At 42.4% G+C, this 14153-nt stretch overlaps 1 long non-coding RNA gene across 1 annotated transcript; it reads right to left on the reverse strand.

The window, feature by feature from the left end:
- Nucleotides 1-1234: 1234 nt before the first annotated feature.
- LOC115647493 lies at nt 1235-13512 on the reverse strand. The gene is made up of 4 exons (XR_003999334.1): nt 13398-13512; nt 13027-13031; nt 7559-7561; nt 1235-1247 (listed from the first exon to the last, which is right to left on the reverse strand). It is a non-coding gene; the product is annotated as an uncharacterized LOC115647493 (long non-coding RNA).
- Between the last annotated feature and the right edge of the window lie 641 nt (nt 13513-14153).

Raw genomic sequence — 14153 nt, forward strand, 5'->3', positions numbered from 1 at the left:
TTTCGTGGACATCTGATGAAATGGGTTCTAGTCCACAAAAGCTTACGCCCAAATAATTTGTTAGTCTTTGAGGTGACACAAGGACTCGTCCTTGTTTTTGCTAATACAGACTAACAGGACTACCACTCTGAAACCTGTCAGTATATACCCTGGGGCTGGCAAATGCCTGTTAAATGGCTTTATTACCCCTTGAATGCCTCTTTAACAGTTTCAATGTTGTGTAGGTCTGGCAGGCTGGAGGTTTTTTCACTTTTAACTACTAGAGTCCCTCCCAAGGAAGACTCACCAGGCTAGAGCAGCCATCTGTGGGAGCCTGCAGGAAGGATCAGAACAGGGATAGGAAAACAAGAGGCTGGACACTAAGACCCAGTGGTGCCCCAAATTTTCAGGTGCCCTGCGCAGCTGCCTATGTTGCCTATGCCTAAGGACGGCCCTGCTCCCTTGAATTCCCTAGTTCCAGTGCTAACGTTACAGGAGAAGTAGGCAGGTGCTAATTTGTCAGCTAACCAGCAGGAAAACAATTTACTTCTGCCAAGAATGAGTGGTGTGAGGAGTGCCCTCTGCAACCACATGCATTGCATCAGCCTTAGACAAGCTGTGGGTGGAAGAAGTGTCGCAAAATGGCTGTTTTCCTGGTTTATCTAAAATGTTAGGTTAACAAAACAGTCAGTACACAAACGAACGTAATGGATTGTGGAGCCATGTAATCTAAGTAAAAGTATTTGTTGTTCGAAAACAAAATGTTCCCTTAACATATGGCAGTGAGTTGAGTCAAATACGAAGAAAAAAGCACCTTTCGTGAGTATTCCTAACAGCTAAATAATAGAGACCAGAAATGACAAAGGTGGCTTCAAGTACTGGGTTTTGGTTTGCAAAACCAGACTAATGTAGAACTGGATACAGTTTTATCCAAACCTTCCAGAACTGTGGGGGGTCGGGGTTATTTTATCTTTTTCATACTTCTATTACCTTCACATCTGCTTAGCCAGTTTCCTCACCCAGGTTACTATTGTTAAAATAAACAACAAGGAAATGGCACTTTTCGGGTAAATGATTTGTGTGCAATCTATCATATATTCAGTTTCAACTTGGATTTGGTGTGGATTTTAGTTAGGGCCAAATAATGTAAGATTAAGTGCGTGCTACCTGAGCCTGACAAGAACCTTGCTGGATTACCTCTGTAATATTCTGATAATTTGTTGATAGCAATAAGTGTTATGACCATATCAGTCAAGGGCAGCATGTGGCTCATCCAATTAAATCTTCACCAGATTTTTCGTATTACTTTCAATGGCAGTTATTCAAGGGTATATCAAGTAGGATATTTTTCCTCCCAGAAACAGACCAATTGTCTAGTATATCTATTTCTGTATGTCTCTGATCCATTATTTTCCTGTGTTCTAATTAAAAATCTCTTAAATGGACCATATAGAAATGACCCCTGTGGCATAACATGGGGAGATGATTTGGTACCAGACTGTCTTTAGGATTAGGTAGCTGCTCCATGGATTGTCCCCTCCACTGGGAACAAATGGGAGCAGGAAAGGAATTGTGGGCATTCTCTAAGGCCTTGTCTACACTACACTGACATCAACTTAAAGTGATGTCTACACTGTGCTATGTCGAAGGGAGATGCTCTCCCATTGACATAGCTTCCGCCTCTCACTGAGATGGAGTATGGAAGTCGATGGGAGAGTGGTCTCCCATTGACTTAGTGCATCTTCACCAGACCAGGTAAACTGATGCCACTGCACTGATGGCAGGGGCACTGATTTAGCATGGTAGTGAAGACAATCACTAAATCACTGATATCTTCCCTGCATTCCTTCAGGAGAGGGTGAAGTTCCTTAGAATCCTAATTGTGAGGCTGAGCTAAAGGCTTTTTTTTTTTTCCAAGAATGACGTAACATATGCAACATAGTGGTCATTTTAAACCTGCACAACACCAGTTTGAGGTTCCTTTTTTACTACATTTTTAGCAACTGATTATGTAAACAAAAGAAAGCTCTTTTTCTGTTGCAGGAGTATGTAATCTCTGCATACTTACAATCCAGACTGTTTGTAAATCTTGGCTGGTTTCCACTTGTAAAGGTTATGCAGCTCAGTAATCTCTACAAATACCAAGCTGCAATAACTTGTATTTAAACTCCAAATGTCTTTGGCAGATTGTCCCGTTTTTATCATAGCCTGGAAAATGTAAACATAGTTTAGGAGGTAGCACAGGGTTTATATGATAGATGAGATCCTGCCACCTTTACTTACTTAGAGTAGAACTTCCTCTTCATGTAAATCCCACTGTAAAAAAAAATGGAACAATTTACAGAGTAAGGCACTACTCAGCATGAATGAGGGTGGCAAAATCTATCTCTCTGTTATTAAAACCCTCTGAAACAGTGGGAGTTTCTCTGGCTCCAGATATTCCTCAGCTTGGAGACAAGAGCTGTTATTTTGTTACAAGTCACTGAATTCAGCGCTGTGTGACAAATAGTGCAGAGAGATTCCAGCATCTATAAAACCTCCAAGCGAAGCAGAAACGCTGATACCAGCCATTCCTTCACCTCAGTCTCCACGTGAAAATGCAGAAATATATCAATTGGCTTTTCAGCTAGGCAATCCTGTTAGTGCCTAATAGAGGGACTGAAATGAGATGGCTGGATCCTACTTTTTTACTTACTTGCATCTAGAGTGACCAGATGTCCCGATTTTATAGGGACAGGCCCGATTTTTGGGTCTTTTTCTTATATAGGATCCTATTGCCCCCCACCCCTTGTCCTGATTATTCACACTTGCTGTTTGGTCACCCTACTTGCATCCCAGGCAACACCATGGTGTCAGTGATATATACAAGGTGTAAATCAGCACATATTCTGGCCCCAAATTTCTTCTCATCCAAATAACTGTACAGCTGGAAAAGGTGGTTAGGGGGACAGGAAACAACATGTTAATGTAAACTCGTTCCTAACTATTCTCCCCCTAGTTCTCCTCAATTCTTTTGTATCTGTTCTGCCTGTGCACAGAACCCAATACTCGTACCTGACACCAGGGGACTAGTTCCCTGCCTACCCCTGAGGGAAAAACCTAAGGGAGCAGCCATAGAAGAATAAAATGTGCAACATTAGTGTGAACTGATGGTACTGAACACCTGGCAGGACTGGATTCTTATTTTCCAAAGGTATGAGTCACCTTGTATCCACTCAAGAAAAGTATTTAATAACTAATGCAAATTAAAGCAACTAGTTGATCTGATATGTCATTGATTTTAAATGCAGGTAACACCCTGACTGTCTGTGTATTGTTGCAGATCTGCCAGCCCACTCCAGTTACACGCTTTCACCAGCATATTCCCAGTCCCAGATTTTCCCCAGAAACATGTGATCAGCACTGTCCAGCCCTCTCTTGGACAGTCCAGATATATTAGGTCCATTGCCCCTCTAAGGGGATCAAGGTACAACAGCTTGCCACCTCACTTTTATAGTTCAATCACCCTTTGAGCTGCATTTTCCTGAAAGTGACACTTAGATGAAGTTCTTTCCAGTTGAGAGCATGGAGGCTCATGGGGAAAAAGTGTTATGCTGTTTCTTTTCACCTGTGTATGTACAGGCGCCAACTTTTGAAAGTCCCGGGACGTGCTCAACCCCCTGGCTCTGCCCCAGGTTCTGCCCCCGTTCCACCTCTTCCCCCAAGGCCCTACCTCACCATGCCTCTTCCCGCCCTGATTTCATCCATGCCCTGGCTCTTCCCATCCCCTCTCTGCCCCTACCCTGCCTCGTTTCACCCCCTCTCCTGAGTGTGCCACATCCTTGCTCCTCCCACCTCCCTCCCAGCCTCCTGCATGATGCAAACAGCTGTTGCAGTGGGCAGGAGGCATGGGGAAGGAGGGGGAGACTCTGATCTATGGGGCCCACAGGCAGACGGGAGAAGCTGATGAGGGGAGCACACACCATTTTTTCCCCATGGCTGCTCCATGGAGTCTGTGCTTATGTGTGTATGCTGAAATGCAGGTTTTCTTTGTCTCATTCCTTTGCTCTCTCCTGTCTGACTTTATATGCAAATTGAGGTAAACACACATCCATTTGTTTAAGAGAGACTTGCACAACCAGTTCTATCTAATTGTGGCTACGTGAGTTTGAACATATGCCTTTAGCATCTTATGGGGGATTTCATAACTTCACACATGATATTGCTACAAACATTTCACTATATTATTGACCAGCAAGTTCTTTGTTTTAAAATGATACCTCACAAAGCATATTCTGTACCAAGATTATTATAATAGTGTGTGGGGTGTGAATAAAGGAGTGTATTGGCTCACAATACTTTAGCTTTTTTTTCACTTTTTTCTCTATTACTCAGGTTTTAAGTTTCAGGTTGAGTATATCACTTTGCATATTTATGTTCAGCTACTTATTAAGCATGGATACATATCAAATGTGGTTCATGGACCTGCTAAGATCGAGTGCAAGAGTTTCCTGGTTTCCCTTCTCAACTCATTCATTCAATTGAGAACGGGGCATATATCAAAAAGGAGGTGCAAGAATATTGGCCATATCACTGATCTTTTAAACCAAATCTTTGATCATATCTGTCTTCTTGCAATACAGATCTTTGCAAATGAGATTAGAATGTGAATAATGTTTTGTCATCTGACAAATGATTGTCCAGTCTTCCAGTATAATTCCAAATAACAGGAGATGCAGTGTTGAAATATATTTAACTCATGTAGTTTATTGGAATGTGGATGGAGCAATTATTAGCTCTTTAAAACAAATCAGAAATTGATTATGGATTTCTGAAGCTTGGGAAAATGTCGAGTTCTTTAAGATGTATGGATCCACAAAGCAACTTCAAGATGTATCTGTTGTTTATTTGAGAAAAGCCTTCACATAAACTAGGGTGAAATATACAGACTCTTCCTTGCCTCAAGATTTTGCTTCAGAAGAATCTGTCTAAGCAACTTAAACCTTCAAAGTTGGCCTATTGTAGGTTAGCTTTTAACTGTCTTTGATTTCTAAAAGTGCTGCAAGAACTATGACTGTGTCATAACTGTAGATATGTGTTTGATGTTTTATTGATCTCTGTATATTATGTGTATAACCACAGGTGCTGCTTCTTCCTTTTCCTCGGGGTGCTCTGCCCCCACCCTTGCTGCCTCTTGTCCCGGCTCTGCCCCGCCTCTTCCTGTCTAATTCCTCCTGCTCCCCCAAGTGTGCCCCATCCCTGCTCCTCTCACTCCCTCGCAGTGCCTCCTGCATGCCATGGAATAGCTGATCCACAGTGGGTGGAAGGTGCTGGAAGGGAGGGGAGGAGTTGATTGAGGAGGCTGCCTGCAGGCAGGAGCGCTGGAGGAGAAGGCAGGAGCTGGCTGTCGGTGGGTGCTAAGGACCCACTAATATTTTCCCATGGGTGCTCCTGCCCTGGAGTACCCATGGAGTCAGCGCCTATGTGTATAAGCATCTGTGTTACTTTGCCCCACACAAACTTCCTTCCATTTGACAATGATGGCTGGTTATGATACTTCTGAAAAATCAGAACTATCACACACTTTTGAGCTAGAGGTGGATTTTTGCACACTAACCTGTGTGGGAAGTCAAATGTTGGAGAGTTGAAAACAACATTAAAGGAACTGGCAAAACATTGTGTGCAAAACTTTTGTGAAAAAGTATTCACTAACTTTACCCAGCAACTCTAGGTTTGTTCTAAGGAACAAACCCCAGTAGCAGAATCAGTCCTGCTCCCTGAGGCAGAATCCCTGCACAAGCCTTCCCCAGGGCAGTGTGCCTCAAGACTGAGCAGTGCCTATATGACACAACCTATTCCTTAAAAATTCAGTGAGGCACGTGACATATACTTAAGTGCGTGTGGAAATAAACGGAGGCAATTACAGAACATGGTGTCCTGCTGCAACACTGTCCAATAGACAAAATGCTTGTTTGAGTCTGTCATGATGCCTTTCTGTAGATATTTGTTTGTATGCTGTTGGCCTGGCCTTTACTGGTGGGCTTCTAAATTGATAGGGTTCTGTGCTGGTAAAATGAAGGTTGATCTGAAGTTTTTCAAGCAAGCACATGAAGTTACAAGCAGGATTTTGTTTTCAAATCTGTCAAGTGTACAGATTCTGTAACTGAATAAATATTCCACATAGACTAGCAATTTAGCACTTCATTTGCAAGGAATGGTGCTCCTCTCTAACCTTTTCTCCTTATTTTAAACATTAGATTTTATATCCCCCAGTCTTGTGTCCATTCCCACCCTTCCAAAAATATTAATTCTAATTACATTTTGAATCTGCCATTTGCTGAGGTATCAGAGTACCAGACTTTATGAAAACAAGGCATAAAGTGTGCATTGGCAGGGCCTGATTTCAGAGGAGTTGAGCAGCCATAGCTCTCTGAGCATCCCCTCCTGGCCTGAGATCAGTCTGCAGCACCCTGCCTCTTTTTACCCCTCTCCAGGGCCACTTAAGAACTCTACATAATCTTTCTCATCCAATCCACATCCTTCTGTGCAGAGAGGGAGGCGATCTGTTTTTTCATTAACACAAAGTTCAAAAAAACACAAACCCAAATCTTCTACTCAGCCTTAAGCTGGGCAGAGCCTTCCTGAGGTACTGTTCCATCCTGCTCTCTGAGCAGCTAGAGAAGATGCAAGGTCTGACCTACCTTCTTTGCCTTCTCCCAAAAGAAAAACAAAATTTTCAGATGGGTCATCTCACCCACCCCAAGTCCCTACTTTGAGGGCCACAGCAGGAGACCGTCTCTCCCTACACATTCACTGTGCACTCACTGCAACTGACTCTGGCCCTCTGTAACTCAGGGAACAGCCCCTGCCCCCTGAACTGGCCCACCTGGGAGCACCTCCTCTGGCAGAGGGGCGCTAGACCTAGTTTAATTACAGGGTCCAGCCACCTGTGACACTCCTATTCAGTTAAATCATTGATCTTTTTGTACAGGCAGATTTTTTTTAACAGTATCCAGTCAAGTCCTTTGTAGAATAACCAACTATATTTTTAGAATCTAGCCACACACCTCCTATTCATCTGCTCGGTTTGCAGTTTTCCTCTCTTCCTCTATCCCTGCATAACCCCACATAGAGACTACCATTGAGCAGTGGTCTGCAGTGCATAACAGTGTTGCACAGTCCCCTTCAGGGGCTCTGAGGTTTCACTTCATTTTACCCCAGGAATTGACCCATGGATTGTTACAGCAATTCTCATTCACTAACATTTTGCTCTCTGTATTGCAGGGCTTAAGTTCTTCATCTCTGGCGCTGAAGTGGACAACACTGTAGTGTTGCCAGCCTCCTGAATACATTGCAGATTATTTTACTCCTTGCAAAGGGAACCTTTATAAAACAGAATACATGCTTCCATTGTGAGGGAGGCAAGAACAGTTAAACCTCTAAAATGACTGTGCTTACATGACAGTTTTTGTTTATCTTCTGTTTGTGTTCATTATTTCAACTGTGCTTGGTCATTAAATATAAACCTTAAAATATGTTCTAGCCCTAATTAAATTAGGTGGTGACACACACTTTGTTGTTGATGACAGCAACGGCTGACTCACTTGACATTGTTAAATCCATATTAGAATTCATTCAGCATTCAAAACTACTACAATCCTGCTCACTGATTTTTTTTAAATATATACATGGAGTAAATTCCCCGAAAATATTTAAGGTGATTATAAATCATCTTTACTGTATTTTTTTGGGAGGGGGAGATAAATTTCTCCATGATACATCTCCCAGTTTGTTAAATAGATATAGTAAAGGACTCCTTAATTTAGCAGAAAAAGCCACAAAATCCAATGGCTGAAATTTGAACTCAGCAGAGTTCAAACTGGAAATAAGATGCACATTTTACAAAGTGATGGTAAGTAACCATTGGAAAGGATTACCAAAGTATGTGATACATTCTCCATCATCTGGAGTCTTTCAAATAAGACATTTTTTTAAAGATACGCTGTAGTCATTGGGCTTGGTGCTGGAATCACTGCACAAATTTATAGTTTGTGTTATGCAGGAGATCAGACTAGATGATCATAATGGTCCCTTCTGACCTTACCTATGAATCTCTGAAAAAAAGCAAATTGTTCGTGGTGATTTCCTTAAATGGCCTCTTGGTCTACTTACTGCGTATTAGTCTAAGATGAATAAAATTGAGCCTTAGGCAGGCAAGTTATAAACCAGGTTGCCTAAGTGTAACATTTTAATATGAAGTCTATATTTCTGGAAGCACAATGCAAAACCTTCAAGAATCAAAACATTTGAATGTGCAGAGACTGATACAAAACTTTGCACAAATACAGTTCAGTCTAGTTGTACATACCCTGGTGAAAGGAAGCAAACTCCAAAATTAAATCTGGCATTTCATCCTCATGTCACCCTGTTGAGAGCTCTGTGGTCTTATTGCGCTACTTGGAGCCTGCAGTGGGGCTGGCTCTGGAGTCACACAGCCCCAGAAGAAGTTCTAGGAGGCAGTTGCCTCATTGATAATTCCAGTAGTAGAGAAAGGAATATGGCCATTTAATTACCCTGGGACTAGCTGTAGTGTGCTGCCCCTCAGCACAGAGCTAGCTGTGCTGGTTAGTGGACAGAGGGATGGAACTATGAGCACGACCCTTCTCAAGAACCCAGTGCCAGTAGCAACACTAGTCATGAGCAATCTTTTGCTCAGGGGACTATAAGGACTGCCATTGGGACCCATCCTTGTGTGGGTGCACAACAGAGGAGTCTGAATGCTTTGGGATATCTGCATGGTTTCTTATTTAACTAAGTTTATACTATGGAAAAGATATTTGTAATGTGGATTACAACAATGCAAATGGTTGCATCAATTACCTTTCTGCCAAAATGCTATATGCTCTAGGTGTTGAATAATCTAGAAAAAATGGCTGTTTTTCTGCCTTCTCTCACCTCTTGCTGGCTCACCTTTTCACTTTCTTTTCCATACATTTGGGTGTTTTTTTTCTTTTTCTCCCACAGGAAGGAGTTGATTTTTGTTTTGTTTTGTTTTTGTTTTTGTTTTCTGCCCCAGTCCTAATTTTAAAGTAGAGAACCCAAGGCAGCAAGAGGGGACATTCCTTGTAATTCTAGACAGAAGACAGAACAAACCTTTGAGGAGACCGGCCCGCATTAATCTCCTCTCTGGGGGATGGGGGTGAATAACTGCTTTGGGGCGTCAAGGAGAGGCTTGCAGGAAGTAGCTACTATCTAAGGTTCCTAAGCCATGCTAGAGGAGAGCTTTCTAGTGTGGAATTCCTAAAACTGCAGAGCAAGGAAATGTAACTGCCACGCACAACTCCTAAGCTCCGCTGTAGCAGAGCTCCGTGTCTGTGTGGCTTAGGAACCTGAGGTGGCAGCTGCTGTTTGCATTTTGCTCCTCGTGTCATTACTTGCAATCTGCTCCACCAGTCTGGTATAGTCTAATAATTGCCTTCCTTCCCATCTCCCCTCCCTCCCACATACACTCCTGAATAGCACCTAAACCCCACAGGAGTGGTATTTGTGACAGACTGACAATTCCCTGCAATATTCTGGATGAACTTTATTGAATTAAATTAAACTTCCTTGAATTAAGTTAATACAATGGACCCACAATGGTATTAAAAATGCAAATATGTATGTAGTCCCATGGAAATTATAAATGGGAGAACAGCAGGGGGGATTGTAACATCTCCAGAGAAATCACCCTCCAGGACAGGTTCACATATACTAGTTCAAACTGGATTCTCCAGGGACTAACAGACAAAGGAAGGGTTTTAAACTGGCTCAGGTCCTTCTTCCTGATCCAGAAAATGGACAGGAGGCCTGGTCCGCAGAGGGCCCCAATCCTTAGGGCAGTATTGGAAGGATTGCACCAGCCAGAATCCATAGTAGAGTTGGGGTTAATTCTGGTAAACTTATTAGCATGTGTGGAGGTTCTTTTATTGTTTTAAATGTGTTTTCTCTATAATGCTTTTTACCTTAGGAATAAAGTAGGCTTGCATATGAAGTGCTGTGTGGTAACTTATAACTGTTGATAATCACTCTGTTATCAGTCTCTGGAGAGAAAGCAAACAGGTGTCCTTGGGCAACCTGTCTGTGCTGGGAGATACACAGTGAAGCCAGAGGAACTGTGCAACCTGGGAATACCCTAGTCAGAAGGGAGAGAGATACATCTCCACTCAAGAAAGGCAATGGCTGGGGAGCTTAAAGTCAAGGGTGTGTTCCCTTGCTGAACCACTGAGGGGAAATGCAGGTGCAATTGCCCTGAACTGTAACAGAATTCCTCAGGGATAATGCAAATACAAATTTTGCTTTAGTTATCTATTTCTACTTTGTTGAGTCTTTTGGGAATTACTTAATAAATGTTGTTGAATGACTTATAGTCCATTATCACTGCCATACAATACCTGGTTTGCTGCATAATTTGGCCCTGAATGTTTATGTTCAAATAAAAATATGAGAAATAATAGGTTTTACTACATTCAGTCTACCACCATCATACAATACAATTATGGCACAACTTAACAAAAGCATGCAACTGTCGCAAGGGCTTCTATTCAGGGCAGCATTCCAAGCAGGTGCTTGGGGTGGCAATCTGCAAGGGGCAGCAGTCTGTGTGTTTTTGCCCCCAGGCAGTGAGCCAAATTGCCACCGAGGACAGCTGGGGCAGTCCGTGTGCCGTTAGGGCATCATGCACGTTTCCACGGTGGCAGCAATTCGGTGGCAGTTTTTGTCTTCAGATGGAAGACAGAAGCCGCCAAATTGCCGCTGTGGGCAGCTGAACATAGAAGCTGCTGCCGAATTGCTGCCACCGCGGAAACGTGCGAGCCGCCCTAACAGCATGCAGACTGCCTCTGCCATCCACGGCGGCAAATTGGCACGCTGTTTAGGGCGGCAAAAACAGTAGAGCCGGTCCTGCTTCTATTTATACATTGATTAATTAAAAGTTCTAGTACAATAGCTACAATTATGTCTCATTCCTCAGCAGTCAGATCTATGAATTTATTCATATGTGTGCATTTGGTGCAAGGAGCTCCTGGCCCTCAGATACCACTTATGGGCTTTGGAGGCCAGGGTGGAGGAACTGGAGGAGCTAAGAGAGGCAAAGAGGTATATTGATGAGGCTTTCCGGGACACCGTAGAATTGTCCCACCTCTGCTCAGACAGCCCCTGTGCTGTTGAGGAGGATGAAAGGCCCAGGGAAGCAGAGCAGTCAACAGGAGCAGAAGGAAGCCTTCCCATAGTTGGGACCCTCATTCCAGATGGTGTAGGGGTATCCTCTCACACTGAGGTTAGGTCTCCAGAGGAGGGAACTCCAGTCACTAGGAAAAGACAGATGTTAGTAACGGGAGATTCTATCATTAGAAACATAGATAGCTGGGTTTGTGATGACCAGGAGAACTGTATGCCTGCCTGGTGTGAAGGTTGCAGATCTCTCGAGGCATCTGGATAGAATTATGTGTAGTGCCTGGGAGGAGCCGGTGGCTGTGGTACATGTAGGTATCAATTACATAGGGAAGGGTAGGAGAGATGTCCTGGAAACCAAATTTAGGCTGCTAGGGAAGAGACTGAAATCCAGGACCTCTATGGTGGCATTCTCAGAAATGCTCCCAGTTCATACGCAGGGCCAGGTAGGCAGGCAGAGCTTCAGTCTCAATGCATGGATGAAATGATGGTATAGAGAGGATGGGTTTAGATTCATTAGAAATTGGGGAAACTTTTGGGATGGGGGAGAACCTATACAGGAGAGATAGGCTTCACCTAAACCAAAGTGGAACAAGACTGCTGGCACTTAACATTAAAAAGGTTGCAGAGCAGTTTTTAAACTAGGAGATGGGGAAAGCCAACTGCTGCAGAGGAGCATGTGGATCAGACAGAGACTTCTCTTAGAGGAGAGTCTATTGACAGATTCTCTAGGTTAATAGTCAAGAGCAGAGAATGGAAGACAATAATGTAAGGGCCAGATCTGATGAGAAACATTCACATAAAAAGTCGGACACATCAGAAAAGGGAGAACAAATAAACAGTGACAAGTTTTTAAAGTACCTGTACACAAACACTAGAAGTCTAAATAATAAGATTGGTGAACTAGAGTGCCTAGTGATAAAGGAGGATATTGATATAACAGGCATCACAGAAACCTGGTGGACTGAGGACAATCAATGGGACACAATCATTCCTGGGTACAAAATATATTGGAAGGAAAGGACAGATTGTGCTGGGTTGGGGAGTGGCAATATATGTGAAAGAAAATGTAGAATCAAATGAAATAAAAATCTTAAGTGAATCCACATGTTCCATAGAATCTCTATGGATAGTAATTTCATGTTCTAATAAGAATATAACATTAGGGATCTATTATTGACCACCTGACCAGGATAGTGATAGTGATGATGAAATGCTAAGGGAAATTAGAGAGGCTATCAAAATAAAGAACTCAATAATAGTGGGAGATTTCAATTATCCCCATGCTGACTGGGAACGTGTCACCTCAGGATGAAATACAGAGACAAAATTTCTCAATACTTTAAATGACGGCTTCATGGAGCAGCTGGTACAGGAACCCACAAGGGGAGAGGCAACTCTCGATTTAGCCCTGAGTGGAGCGCAGGAGTGGTCCAATAGGTAACTGTGACAGGACCACTTGGAAATAGTGACCATAATATAGTAACATTTAACATCCCTGTGATGGAAGGAACATCTCAACAGCCCAACACTGTGGCATTTAATTTTGAAAAGAGGAACTATGCAAAAATGAGGGGGTTAGTTTAACAGAAATTAAAAGGTACAGTGACTGAAGAGAAATCCCTGCAAGCTGCATGGACGCTTTTTAAAGACACCATAATAGAGGCCCAACTTCAATGTATACCCCAAATTAAGAAACATAGTAAAAGAACTGAAAAAGAGCCACCATGTCTTAACAACCATGTAAAAGAAGCACTGAGAGATAAAAAGGCATCTTTTAAAAAGTGGAAGTCAAATCCCAGTGAGGTAAATAGAAAGGTGCATAATGACGATAAAGTAATTGCAGAGAAACTAAACGAGTTCTTTGCTTCAGTCTTCATGGCTGAGGATGTTAGGGAGATTCCCAAACCTGAGCTGGCTTTTGTAGGTGAGAAATCTGAAGAACTGTCACAGATTGAAGTGTCACTAGAGGAAGTTTTGGAATTAATTGATAAACTTAACATTAACAAGTCACTGGGACCAGATGGCATTCACCCAAGAGTTCTGAAAGAACTCAAATGTGAAGTTGCAGAGCTATTAACCAGGGTTTATAACCTGTCCTTTAAATTTGCTTCTGTACCCAATGACTGGAAGATAGCTAATGTACCGCCAATTTAAAAAGGGCTCTAGAGGTAATCCCGGCAATTACTGGTAAGTCCAACATCAGTACTGGGCAAATTAGTTGAAACAATAGTAAAGAATAAAATTGTAAGACACCTAGAAGAACACAAATTGTTAGGCAAAAGTCAACATGGTTTCTGTAAAGGGAAATCATGCCTTACTAATCTGTTAGAGTTCTTTGAAGAGGTCAACAAACATGTGGACAAGGGGGATCCAGTGGACATAGTGTACTTAGATTTCCAGAAAGCCTTTGACAAGGTCCCTCACCAAAGACTCTTATGTAAATTAAGTTGACATGAGATAAAAGGGAAGGTCCTTTCATGGATTGAGAACTGGTTGAAAGACCGGGTAGGAATACATGGTAAATTCTCAGAATGAAGAGGAGTAACTAGTGGTGTTTCCCAACGGTATGTCCTAGGACCAATCCTATTCAACTTATTCATAAATGATCTGGAGAAAGGGGTAAACAGTGAGATGGCAAAGTTTGCAGATGATACTAAACTGCTCAAGATAGTTAGGATCAAAGCAGACTGTGAAGAACTTCAAAAAGGTCTCACAAAACTAAGTGATTGGGCAACAAAATGGCAAATTAAATTTAATGTGGATAAATGTAAAGTAATGCATATTGGAAAAAATAACCCAAACTATATATACAATATGATGGGGGCTAATTTAGCTACAACAAATCAGGGAAAAGATCTTGGAGTCATTGTGGATAGTTCTCTGAAGACGCAGTGTGCAGAGGCGGTCAAAAAAGCAAACAGGATAGAAGGAATCATTAAAAAGGGGAGAGAGAATAAGACGGAGAATATATTATTGCCCTT

Source organism: Gopherus evgoodei, chromosome 1 (assembly GCF_007399415.2).
Source record: "Gopherus evgoodei ecotype Sinaloan lineage chromosome 1, rGopEvg1_v1.p, whole genome shotgun sequence".
Lineage (NCBI taxonomy): Eukaryota > Metazoa > Chordata > Testudines > Testudinidae > Gopherus > Gopherus evgoodei.